The 12118-nt window shown below is 39.4% G+C and overlaps 1 protein-coding gene across 3 annotated transcripts in view; it reads left to right on the plus strand.

The window, feature by feature from the left end:
* The window catches only part of ACVR1 (activin A receptor type 1), a 131105-nt gene that overhangs the window by 53833 nt on the left and 65154 nt on the right, over nt 1-12118 (plus strand). Inside the window, exon 2 of one of the 3 annotated variants that reach the window (XM_024999277.2) lies at nt 3648-3823. The exons of 1 other annotated variant lie outside the window; for it this stretch is intronic. The gene's annotated coding sequence lies outside the window, so the exon portion shown is untranslated. Of the gene's footprint in view, nt 1-3647; nt 3824-12118 lie in introns of those variants that run through there. One more of the 3 variants, NM_176663.3, reaches the window with a different exon arrangement.

Consider the following 12118-nt stretch of genomic DNA (forward strand, 5'->3'; position numbering starts at 1 on the left):
CATGTGGGGGCTTTTCTGTAGTTGCAGCACTGGGGCATCTCTTATTGCAGAACATGAGCTCTAGAGCATTGGGGCTCAGTAATTAAGATGCGAGGGCTCTCTAGTTGCAGTGTGTGGGCTTATTGCCCACAACATATGGGAACTTAGTTCCCTGAGCAAAGATGGAGCCGTAGCCCCCTGCGTTACCACTGGACCACCAGAGAAGTGCCACCAGTTCTTAAAGATAGGAGATATTAACCTTGTTTCATGGCAAAGGAAATTGCAACAAACAGGGGTTAAGTGGTTTATGTACGATCACATTTAGTAGGTTGGAAAATTGGGTTTGACTCTTTCCTAAGTCTGTGTTCTTGCTGTCATATGCTGCTTCATTTCAGTTAACAGTAATTCTGTAGCAAGATACACCATGGTTTATTTGGGTTGTGAGGCTGGGTGGATAGACAGGGAAAGTATGGGATGATGTCTTTTGTCTTTTTTTAAATTGAAATACAATTGACATATTTGTTTCAGGTGTACATTACAGTGATTCAATATTTGTGTTTATTGCAAAATGATCACCACAATAAGTAACATCTATCACTATACAAGAGATGATGTCTTGAAAGGGCAAGGATCTGTAGTATTTGAAAGTCACAGCTTCTAGAAGCCAAGAATATAGTTATAATTAAAAAGTTGAGAAAACTTGCCCTGATTTTTTTCTCCTGTTGCTTAGCTGCTGTATTGACTGCCAAGAACATGTCTGATTTTAAGTACCTTTTATGCTTGCTTGTTACTCAGTCCCATCATATTACAACAACTTTTAAGAAACTATGCATGTTCTCGTAAATTGGATTAAAGAAAAATGTACTACTATGTTAAGCCTGCAGTTGGAGTTAGAACGTTTTTTTGGATTTCTCCTTTTCCCCTTCCTCGCGCTCACCCTCCACTTCACAGGAGTGTGCCTCTAACCTTTGTGGGTTGGATTTTCACAAGGCATGATTAGTTGCCAATAATTAAACGTCCATAGCTAAACAAGTAAATTGGCCAAGGTTTTGGAAAAAATTCAGTGAAAGTTTTGTGACAGGTTGTAGCACTTTGCTATATGCACATGGTGTCTGACTTAACGATGGTTCGACTTCACGATTTTGCAGTGTTAAGATGGTGCGAAAGTAATACGCATTCAGTGGAAAGTGTACTTTGAATTGTGAATTTTGATCTTTTCCTGGCCTAACGAACGACGTGAGACATGCAGTGCTGTCTCCTGAGGCTGGGCAGCGGTAGCTTCCAGTCAGCCACGTGATCACCAGAGTAAACAGCCAACACACAGGCATGCTGGTTGTCACTTTCCCTACGGTATTCAATAAAGTACATGAGAGATTCAGCATTTCATTCTAAAATAGCTTTGTGGCAAGTGACTTTGCCTGACTGTAAGCTGATGTAAGGGTTCTGAGCAGGTTTGAGATAGGCCGGGCTCATCTACCATGTCTGGTGGCTGCATGCATTTTCAGCTTAGGGCATTTCAACAATGGGTTTATTAGGATGTCATCACGGAAGTCAAAAGAGATCTGTATAGCTATTTATTTTATAGCACTGATTGTAATTGGCGCACACGCCTCTTTTTTGTTTGTGTTTATTTTTTAAAACGCTCTTGGGGTTTTGAACAAGACCTGTCAAGATCTGTCACGGTTGCTATTGGCATGGAAGGTATTGGTGCAGAGATGGGTCCTGAGGAGAACATTTGAAGAGTTAAGGATTTGGAATTTGCTTTCCACCGTTGCTCTCATTTTACTGACTTGTTCTTCTACATAGTACACCACAATTTTGACTTCAACCTATGGGTTATTTGAGAGCCTAATAATTTTAAAGCAAATATTAAACTATGCTTAATTTGAAGACTTGATTTTTATCTAGTAACTCTTGAGCACCAACTGTATGCTAGGTACCATGAGGAAAGGAAAGCTCAAATGAATAATATGTGATCCTTGCCTAGTTTTATTTGTTTATTTATTTATTTTTTGAGATGAACACAGTTCAAGGCAGAGGATTAAGTGCCAGGTCATATAGAGTGAGTCTTGTAGAATATAAATACAGAGGAATTAGAATGGAAAGATCTGGAAAATATGTCAATCATTAGGGAAGGCTTAAGCAAGGCAGAAGAGCCTCAACAGGGTCTTGAAGGAATTCCCTTCAGGAAAGGTGATAGGGCAAGGTTGGCAGGGAAATTAGAAGTACATCTGTAATTTTAAAAAAGCACTGTTTTAAAAAGAATCAGAAAAATATGCACCAGTATTTATTACATTTTTTTGCTTATCTAAAGCTCCTCCCCCAAAAGTACCTATAGCTTGAAGACATGGCCGGCCCTAGAGACAAGCTGGCTCATTTGAACTGGCCACCTTCTAAAATGCAGTTAGTCTTCAGCAGACGTGAATGTAACTTCTTGGTGTGAATCTGCCAAATTTCCTTGGCCCGGGATCTTGGAAAATACCAAGGTTTCAACAGTTTGTTCTGAAACTCAAGGTTTGTGGATACTGCTTAACTGGAGTTTGTTTTTAAAGATGTCCACTCTAGAAATGGATTTTTACTCTTTAACGTCACTAAATGATTGCTGAAAATGTCAAGTTTCTGGTTGACCTTTCTATGGGGGGATATTTTTTTGTGTCTTATTTTTAGTATCTTATTTTTTTGTCCGTCTCATTTTTATATTCTCAATTCTCTCAATTGGATTGTGAATTTAAACTGAAGTGAGGCAAGTTTTTTAAGTTATTTGTAAAACATTTCCCTTCAATTCCAAGGTTGATGTGATTTTACTTTCAAATAATTATTGAGGAATGGTGTATTTTGGATTTGTTTTCTGCTTAAATTTATTTACCTGAAAGTGTTCTTGGCAAAATGGTCCTTGAGATTAAAAAAAAAAAAACGCTGTTTTCTGAAAGGCATAAGTTTTTCACTGTTCTTTGAATGGGAAAGTTTGCTTCTAATAAAAATTTCCTCTTCCTTTGGCAAATATTGATGTTTTTGAAGTCTTCCTAAAGGAAAAGGGAGCTTGGGTGGCTTTTTGGTTTTTTTTTTGATAGTTATCTGGAGCCCCTTTCCCTTCCTCTGTGTGCTTCCAACCCCACCTTTGTTTTAGGAGTCTTTGAACTAGATCTCTCTACCACCGAAAATGGAGGTTGAAAATGGACCCAAATCAGGTTATTCTGGGTGGAAGCAAGAGAAACTGATTACTCTGGTACATGGGGCATCTCTCACAGCAGCCAGGGGTCTGGAGAGAGACTTTCATTCTGTACTTGTAGACAGCTTGAACCTTGTTTTTCCCAGGTACATAAAATAATTAATATATGCAAAACCATTGTTTTTGTTGGTTGGTTTGTTTTTGTAATGGCTAGAGTTCGTGGTGTATGGACTTTAAAGGAACTTGATTTTGAAGTTTACCAACTCAGATCCTACTGGCTTTTGTGTCATTTAGAAAAATATTTAAGATTCATGTGGACTCATGACCTCAGCCTTCTACGTGTCTGTGTCGGACTCTTCTCCATCCTTGCTGCAATGGTAAATCAGCTGTGGCTGGTGGTCCCATTTGAAACGCTTGTCCAGTGTGCATTTCTTTAGCCTGCACGTTCACAACTGCAGACTGCTCTTCTGAATAGCTTAATTTTTCTTTCCCTCTGCAGCACTGGGCCGCTTGTGAGCATCACGCTGCCAGCGCAAGAGCTACTGGAGAGTTCTCTTTATTCCTGGAGACTCCAGGAGTGCCTCTCCCACCGCTAGGAGTGAGTGAACGGAGCCTTGGGGAAGAGCCCACTGCTGGAAGGACCGTGGGAGGAGATGCCTGGGAGCCAGCTCTAAGGTAGCCAAGATTTTACCAGGAGCTCTCAGTGGCCTCATCAGGGCCGGCTGTAGAGCTGTTCTAACAATTCCTCTCTTTTATGAGACGGGAAATTCTTAGCCATAATGATCAGTTGTTAGTTTGTATGAACCCAACATAAGAAAGTTAGGACCAAACCCAGTGGCTCTTTATCCTTGCATTACCTTGAAGCTAGGCATTTTTTCTTTTTTTGGTGGCGCTGCTTGGTTATCTTTCAACTTTGCCAAGTTGTTCAGATACTACCATTTCCCTACATATAAAATGCTTCTGCCATTCTTTTCACCTTACAGGACTACTACTTTTTTCCCCCCTTTCCTTCTAAGTAGACTGTGTCTTTGAGCAGTTTTAGATTCATGGGAAAATTGAGTTCTCATAGACATTCCCGTTTCCATACACCCCTACCTCTCCCAGACTCTCAGTCTCCCCCAGAGAGTGGTCCGTTCATTACAATAGGGGATCCTGCGTGGACACATATTATTACCCAGAGCCCATAGTTGTTGTACATTCTATGGATTTGGACAAATGTATAATAATATAGATTCCCCTATTATAGACACTTTTCCTTTTAAGTAGAATTTTCCTACAGAAAAGTTTTACTGCCCTAAAAATCCTCTGTGCTCTGCTTATTAATCCCTCCACCCACCCACTCCCTGGCCACCACTGATTTTTTTAATTGTCTCCATACTTTTCTTTTTCCCAGAGCTATATTTTCATAATTTGCTTTCTTGGAGTACTTTGAAATCCATGTAAAGAAGTCTCACTCTCAAGATGAAGTGCTGTTAAGGCTGTGTTAAGCTATGGTGGTAACTCAAAAAACAGCTTACATAGGGTCTGTAAGATGTTTCTGTGAGCAGAGGCCTGAAGTGCTCAATGTTGGTGGGTGTGCTTCTGAACTAAAAGTTGTGTTTGCCTGGATATGGTTTGCATCTTGTACACAGAGACAGAAGCGTGAGGTTTCTGCAGCCTCCTTAGGTTCGGAATTTTGGGGCAAGATCTCTAGTAGCTGTCAAGTGTTTTCTTTTTTGAGGAACATTCTAATATATTATTTTCAGGAACTATTTTTTTTATGTGAAAGTGTATTTTTATTTAATTTCAAAAAGTATAAAACAATATAAAGATAAAATTTCCTCCCTCTTTTTTTCTTTTACCTATAGCTAATAATCTGGAACACACAATTTTTCATATACAAACTTTTCATAGGCACACAAATTGTGTATATTAATTAAAAATTGATGGAAGTGGCTACATATTTGGTTTTACAGCTTGCTTTTTCCTTCTACTTGATATGCTGTAGACATTTTTCCTTTTAAGCAGGATTTTCCCTTTTAGGAAGACTCTCAATGTAAGTAATGACTTCTTAGGGTTCTGTGTATGGCTGTAACATAATAACAACCAGTCGTCAAGTGAGGGGTTAGCCTATAAATTTAAAGGGGGATGTGGGTCGTGCGGGGGGATCTTTCACATTAGGGCAGGAACAAAAGCCTTGACTGTTGACATTGGACATTTAGTCATTGAGGATGTGAGTTTTTATCTTCCAGGCAGATGAGGCGCAGCTTGGGGCTGTTGCTGAGGTGTCAGTTATGTCAAGTTTTCATCTCCTGGATGCCTGGAAGGAACTTTGGCACTAGGCTGTGTTAATATGTTAGCATAGTTGTTAGTTCTGGCTACTGTCCTTGGAGCATTTTGAGATGTTTTCATGCCCATTTAAGGTGGCATGTGGTTGAATGAGTTTTAAGAGGAGGTAATGAAGAATAGGGATGGAATTAAGAGACTTGACTTTATTTTGCATATATATTTATTTGAGGGAGGAGCAGGAAATGATGGTGTTAGTTAATTGCTAGCCCTGTGATTCTTAATCATGAGACAGGGTTAAAATTACTCAGCTCAATAACTTCCTAGTGTAGTTGACAGCAAGAACCACCAGAAAAGTTTTTAGATACGAGGGGCCAGGAATGAATAATTGTATTGTTATTATTTTATAAAATACTTAGTTTTAGGAATATAATAATCAATGTTTATAAGATTTAAAAGGTACAAAAGAGTGAAAAATAAGTCCTCACTTCCCTCTGTCTCAGTATTCTTCCTAGAGACAAGCATTGTTACCAAATTCTTATGTATTCTTTCAGAGATTTCAGGTATATATATCAACATATAATTTAAAGATTATTGCAGTTTCTTTCTTTTTTTTTAACCCAAGTGATAACAACATACACCGTTTTATTCTTTTTTCATTGAAATACCGTCTCTTGGAAGTTCTTAATATTAATGGTGCATTCTTTCCTAATGGAAGCCTAACATCCCATTTAGAGGTGGGCTGTAATTTACTTAACCAGTACCTTATTGATGACTATATAGATCATTTCCTATTTTATTATCATAAACCAGGCTGTAGGGAATAATCTTGTACATATATAATGTTAAACATGTTTGTGAACGTATCTGTAGGATCCATTTCTAACAGTGGAATTGCTGGGTCAAAGAATTATGTGCATTTTAATTTGGGTTGAAATTTATTGCCAAATTGCAAGTTCATAGATTCCACCAGCAGTGGATGAGAACCCTGCTTCCTCATACCCATGCCAATCACAGTATAATTGTCAAACTGATAGGTTTTCTTCTTCACCAAATCAATAGGTGAAAAATGACATTTTAATGGAGCTTTAATTTGCATTTTTTCTTATTTTGATTGACACCGAGCATATTTTCATAAGTTTAAAGACCCTTTGTATTTCCTGTTCTGTTCCCTCTGTGTTAATTCCTTTGTCTGTTTTCTATTGGGTTATTGATCTTTTTATTATCAATTCACAGGAGCTCCTATTTTATTATCAGTTCACAGGAGCTCCTATACATGAACAAATTAGCACCCCATCCTTGTGATATTTATATTTGGTCATTTGTATAAAAATAATTATTTTGCTGTGTTTTGTTGTTGTTGTTGTTTTTTATTCGCTATGTCTGACTCTTTGTGACCCCATGGACTTTAGCCTGCCAGGCTCCTCTGTCCGTGGGATTTCCCAGACAAGAATATTGGAGTGGGGCTTCCCAGGTGGTGCGGTGGTAAAGAATCCAGCTGCCAATGCAGGAGACACAAGAATACTGGAGTGGGTTGTCATTTCTTTCTCCAGGGGATTTTTCCCAACCAGGGATTGAACCCGTGTCTCCTGATTGGCAGGTGGATTCTTTACCATTGAGCCACCAGATTTTATATACTTAAATTAATCAATTTATTTAGCAGGTATTTATTGAATCCCTCTTATGCATTAAGCACTTGTTCCAGGCATTAGGTTATACAATAGTAAAGAAAATAGATCCCAATTCTTGCTACACGGAGTTTACATTATAGTGGAAGAGATAGTCAATAAAAGATGTTTAAAAATATTTATAGAGGGGATTCATTAGTGGTCCAGTGGTTAGGACTGGACACTGCCAGGGCCAGCTTTGATCCCTGGTCAGGGAACTAAGATCCCGCAAGTCATGTGGCACAGCCACCCCCACCCCGCCCCCAATATTTATAGAGATAAATATATAATCAGCCTTTTTTTGGCTTCAGGATTTTGTATCACAATTAAAAGACTGTTTCCATTCTTAGAGCTAAAGACATTTCATGGTTCCTTGCAGTATCATGTTCTTTTTTTTAGACTTAAATCTTTGATCCACCTGGAATGTTAGGTATGAATCTAACTCAGTTTTTCTCTAGGTACTCTATTAATTAGGATAAGGCTGAGTTGCTGTAACCAAGGAACTGAACTATGCCATGGGTCAAAGAACAGAGAAGTTGATTTTTGTCCTCACTTAACAGTTCCAGTGTGAGCAAAGGAAGTTTGCAGAACCACCCATATCCACTGGTCACTGGGAGGCAGGTTCTGTCTGTCTTGTGGCTCTGTAGTTATCTGTATGGTCATAGCTGGGTTGCTACCATAGCTGGGTTCCTTCCGAGTGAAGGACGAAGGAGAAAGTCCGGGGCAAATGATCACATGTCACTTCTAATTCCATTGGTGAGAACTTAGTCCTGTGATCACATCTAGTTGTGAGGGAGGGTGGGGAATGCAATCTGTGCTGGTCAGCATGTGCCCAAGAAGTGAAGAAGGAATTTTAGTGGAAAATAAGCAGTCTCTGTCACATTGACTGGTCATTGCAATTTTACTGAATAGTCCCAAATTTTCTCTTTTGATTTCTTTTGTCTTATAAATTCCCATATACATTGTGGTTTATTTCTGGGATATCTGTTTAGTTTCACTGATCTCTCTACCTATGCATGTAGCAGGATCATACTGTTTTTCTTAAACTCTTGGAGCTTAATATGTTTCTTTTCCCTCTTTTGTAGAAGTAGTTCCATTTTACTGAATTTTCATATTTATTTTAAATTTCCTTCTATAGAATTTTAATTTTATAGAATTTTTCTATTTATCTATGTGTGTGGTTTTGAAAAAATAAGGACTTTAATCATATCTAGTCACCACTCTCTCCACCCTAAGAAGAAAACCTGTTAATATGATTATTGGGATTGTGCTAAATAAGTTTTGTGAGAGAAGGTCCATAGCTTTATGGTGTTAATTTTTCTTATTTGGTGATTAATGTTGCACAGTGTTTGGAAAATACTGATTTGGATTCTATAATCATTGTATATCCTTGACCCATGAAACATATGTAAAATTGAAGTAGGAGAGAGGAAGGACCAACTTATAAGATGTTGTTACTTTTATTTTAATACTTGATTTCTAATTATGACTTGGTAAGTGAAGCCTATTTCTCTATTAAAAATTAATAAACTTGGAATGTGAAACAACAATATTCCCACTGAAGATAGAAAGTAGTTGACATTTCAGAAGATTATTGTATAAACTTGTTTGTAACACAAACCTGGGCAAATTTTTGCATATATATATATTTGATACTCAGTGTTGTTACTGCCTCTGAGAGTGGGTGTGTGTTAGTCTGCACCTTTGTTTAAATAATACACATTCCTCTTTTGTTTCTCCTATTTATCTTTTTATTATATGAAGTAAAACACAGATACAGATATCACACAAAGTATACATAGCTTAGTTAATTTTTGTAAGGTGAATATGTTTTGTGACCACCATGCAGATCAAGAGACAGAATATTAGCAGCCCCCTAGAGCTCCTTGGCGTGTCCCCTACGTGTCACTCTCTCTCTCCAGAGGCAACCAGCTTCCTGACTTCTATAGTAATTGCTTCATTGCCTTTCTGTGTGGTTTCATCACCTGCCTGTGCATATCTAGCTACTGCAGTTTAGCCTTGCATTTCTTTTTATGTTTTTGAAGTTTCCTAAATGGCAACCCACTCCAGTACTCTTGCCTAGAAAATCCCATGGACCGAGGATCCTGGTGCAGGCTACTGTCCACGGGGTCGCAAAGAGTTGGACACAACTGAGTGACTTCACTTTCTTTCTAAACCTTAGGTTACCCCTCCAGCCCTTTGCTTTCCTTATAGCTTATATGTTGAGAACCCAGCCATTTGACCTCTAATTTCCCACTGGCTGGGTGATGGCATTGTGTTTGTTGAATTCAACTTGTTCTTTTTCTTTTGGTAGAAAACGGTAATTTAGGTCCACAGTCTGGGCATCCAGAATGCTCACTGATGCTGGGTAGGTTGGTTTAATGGGCAGAGGATAACCATGTATATTTATTATATACTGTGTATATTTATTATATATATATATCTATATAAATAAAATAGTCAATGAGTTCATGCTGATGCTTCCAATTCAAATTCAGTTTATATGGTTCTTATTTAACCTTTTCAGTATTATATCTCTAACTCCTTTGTTCCACCCAGAAAATTTAGGTTGTCCGGAACAGCCTGGAACAATAGCATTTGAATTGGCTCTAGGTACACATTTGCTGCCTTCCACAGGATGCACACATATTGTCAGCACTGCCCCAATCCTAACACTGTATCACTAGTGATGAGAACTGAAAGGCGATACAAACAGTTCCTTTTTGATGTGCTATCCCCATTCTCTTCCCAGTTTTCAGGGGGAGGAATAGGGGATGTTTATAATTGTTGAAAATTGGGCAAATTTAAACACTGATTAGCTTTTAGATGATGTTTGGAGGAGAAAGACTTAATCCTGTTGGGTGAAATGTTGGTTTTATAGTCATGTTTAGAGAAAGTCCTTATCTGTTAGAGAATTTGTGGGTGAAATGATGTGCCTTCTGGGATTCTTGTTAAAATACATCAGGAATAAAATGGGCAGAACACGGAAAATGAGATTGTTTTTGGAACTGGGAGGTCAAAATAGGGTTTATTATCCTTTTTCTTTATGTAACTTGAAATGCCTGTTATAAAAAATTTTTTCTTTAATTTTAAATACAGTGAAAAGACGAGGACATATGATAGAAAAAGAAGGTGATAAGGAAGGAATAGTCAGGGAAGGGAAATATGAGTAAAGAAAGCATCCTCAGCTGGTGGTTCGGGCTGGCTCAGTGGTGGTGAAGCTGGGTAGCATCTTGAATGAGGAGAAGGGAAGCCCAAGAGATGTGATGCCTCAAGGGAAGCCGGCATCTAAGAGGAGAGAGGCAGAAGAAGAAGCTGACATCCAAGGAAACTGAGCAGGTCCAAACCAGAAACGTAAAGATAGCAGAGAGATGGAGCCTCCTAATCCCAGCTAGGGAAGAACCCAGGGGGAGAAGGAGGTCATCAGCCCTGCCATGCTGCCCGGTGGACCAGAGATGCCACCCTCAGCATTCTCAGCATCACCCGAACTGCTGTGGGTCTGGGGGATTCCTTGGCCTCATCTCAGGTCAATCAAAGAAAAATCTTGCGGAGTGAGGTTTCCAAGTCTGAGTTTCGAGGAAGCTGGGAAGCTGCCTTGTTAATCTGAAGGATAAGGTGAAGTGTACAGAGTTAGAACCTTACCCGGAGGCGTTTGGTAATGGACTGAGTGGAGACAGCGAGGAGGTGCTGGGAGCTCTGTAGAGTGCTCTTTGTAGGAAGTTTTCTGCAAGGGGAGAAGGGGGTAGATTTGTAAGAGGGCTTGGGACTGAGGGAGGTGGTGGTTGCTAAAATAGTTTGGCTTATAACAATGTAAGGGAGGTTTGCTTGTCACAGTGGAGATGTGAGTGGTTCCTCATGCACGAGGGTGACTGAATGGCGAGGCCAGGCATGCGGTCAGGGCCCACCAGCACCAGGGGGGTTACATTTTGGCAAGATCTAGAGTTTTGATGGTTCGGGGAGCTTGGAAATGGTCATCATGGATTAGATGTTCTATGTGTTAATATTTTGAATGACACACTGAAAGAGGAGAGATAACCAAGAGTACTTGAGAGGTCCTTCTGCTTCTCAAGTTCTCACTGGGCCTTTGTGTCCATCCCTGAGGAAGAAGGAAGGAGCGGGGCTTTTATGGCTGTCTTCGGCCCTTTGCTGTTGATCAGTGCTCCTCCCGCTCCTCTTCACATGCTCTCTCTTTCTTGTTTTCCTTTTCCTCGTATTCAGGTAACACGCATGTGTAGAACATCCCAGAGGGGTTGCCTGCCACGGGGTGGTGGTCTTCAGTTGTTTGCTTTGGGACTGACTGTTGGAGGGATTCCTCCATTTTCTGGATTTCCTAATGTGTGTCTTTGAAAGTTGTGGGGAGAGGACTGAGGTGAGTACCCTGTTCTTCCTGCTTTTCTCTGCCTCAGGGTCTTTGTTTTTCATAATAGGTTCGATTCATCATTTTTACCCTATAAACTTCCTACCTCTGTGTACTTGGGGGCATCCTCTATTTCCTGGGTTTTATTTCTTCTCACTTAGTTGAGTGCGTTTATTTTTACTTGCCATTAATTTCTGATTTAGGTCCATTGAGCGTTTGGGGTTGTGTGGGTGGCTTTTGGTTATGCTGGTTTCCTGGTCTCTTTCCACGTGGCCCCAGAGCCTCTCCCTGTCTCGTTTCTCCTCCTCCTTGTTTTCTGTTATGGTTACTTCGCTGCTAACTTGTTCATCTTGTACACTGACCCTGTGTACACGGCTCATTTTCTTTCTCATGATCATATTTATACTTTTGATGGATATATTTAAATGAACAGCTGTGCATTTGTTGAGTCATACCACAATTATCTGATTCTGCTTTAGCTGCTCGACTGGCAAAAGCATATTTCAAGCTAAGTTGTGAGAGAATTCCATTAATCACATTCTCGCTGGGGGAGGGGAGAAGAGAATAGACCACTAAGGAAAGTCTTTTTAAAGATTAATGTTAATTAGTTGTTCCATTATTTTAGAATAGATTGATTTGGTTACTATTTAAAGTGTCACCTGAAGAAACTTTATAAAGATA

This window comes from Bos taurus, chromosome 2 (assembly GCF_002263795.3).
Source record: "Bos taurus isolate L1 Dominette 01449 registration number 42190680 breed Hereford chromosome 2, ARS-UCD2.0, whole genome shotgun sequence".
Lineage (NCBI taxonomy): Eukaryota > Metazoa > Chordata > Mammalia > Artiodactyla > Bovidae > Bos > Bos taurus.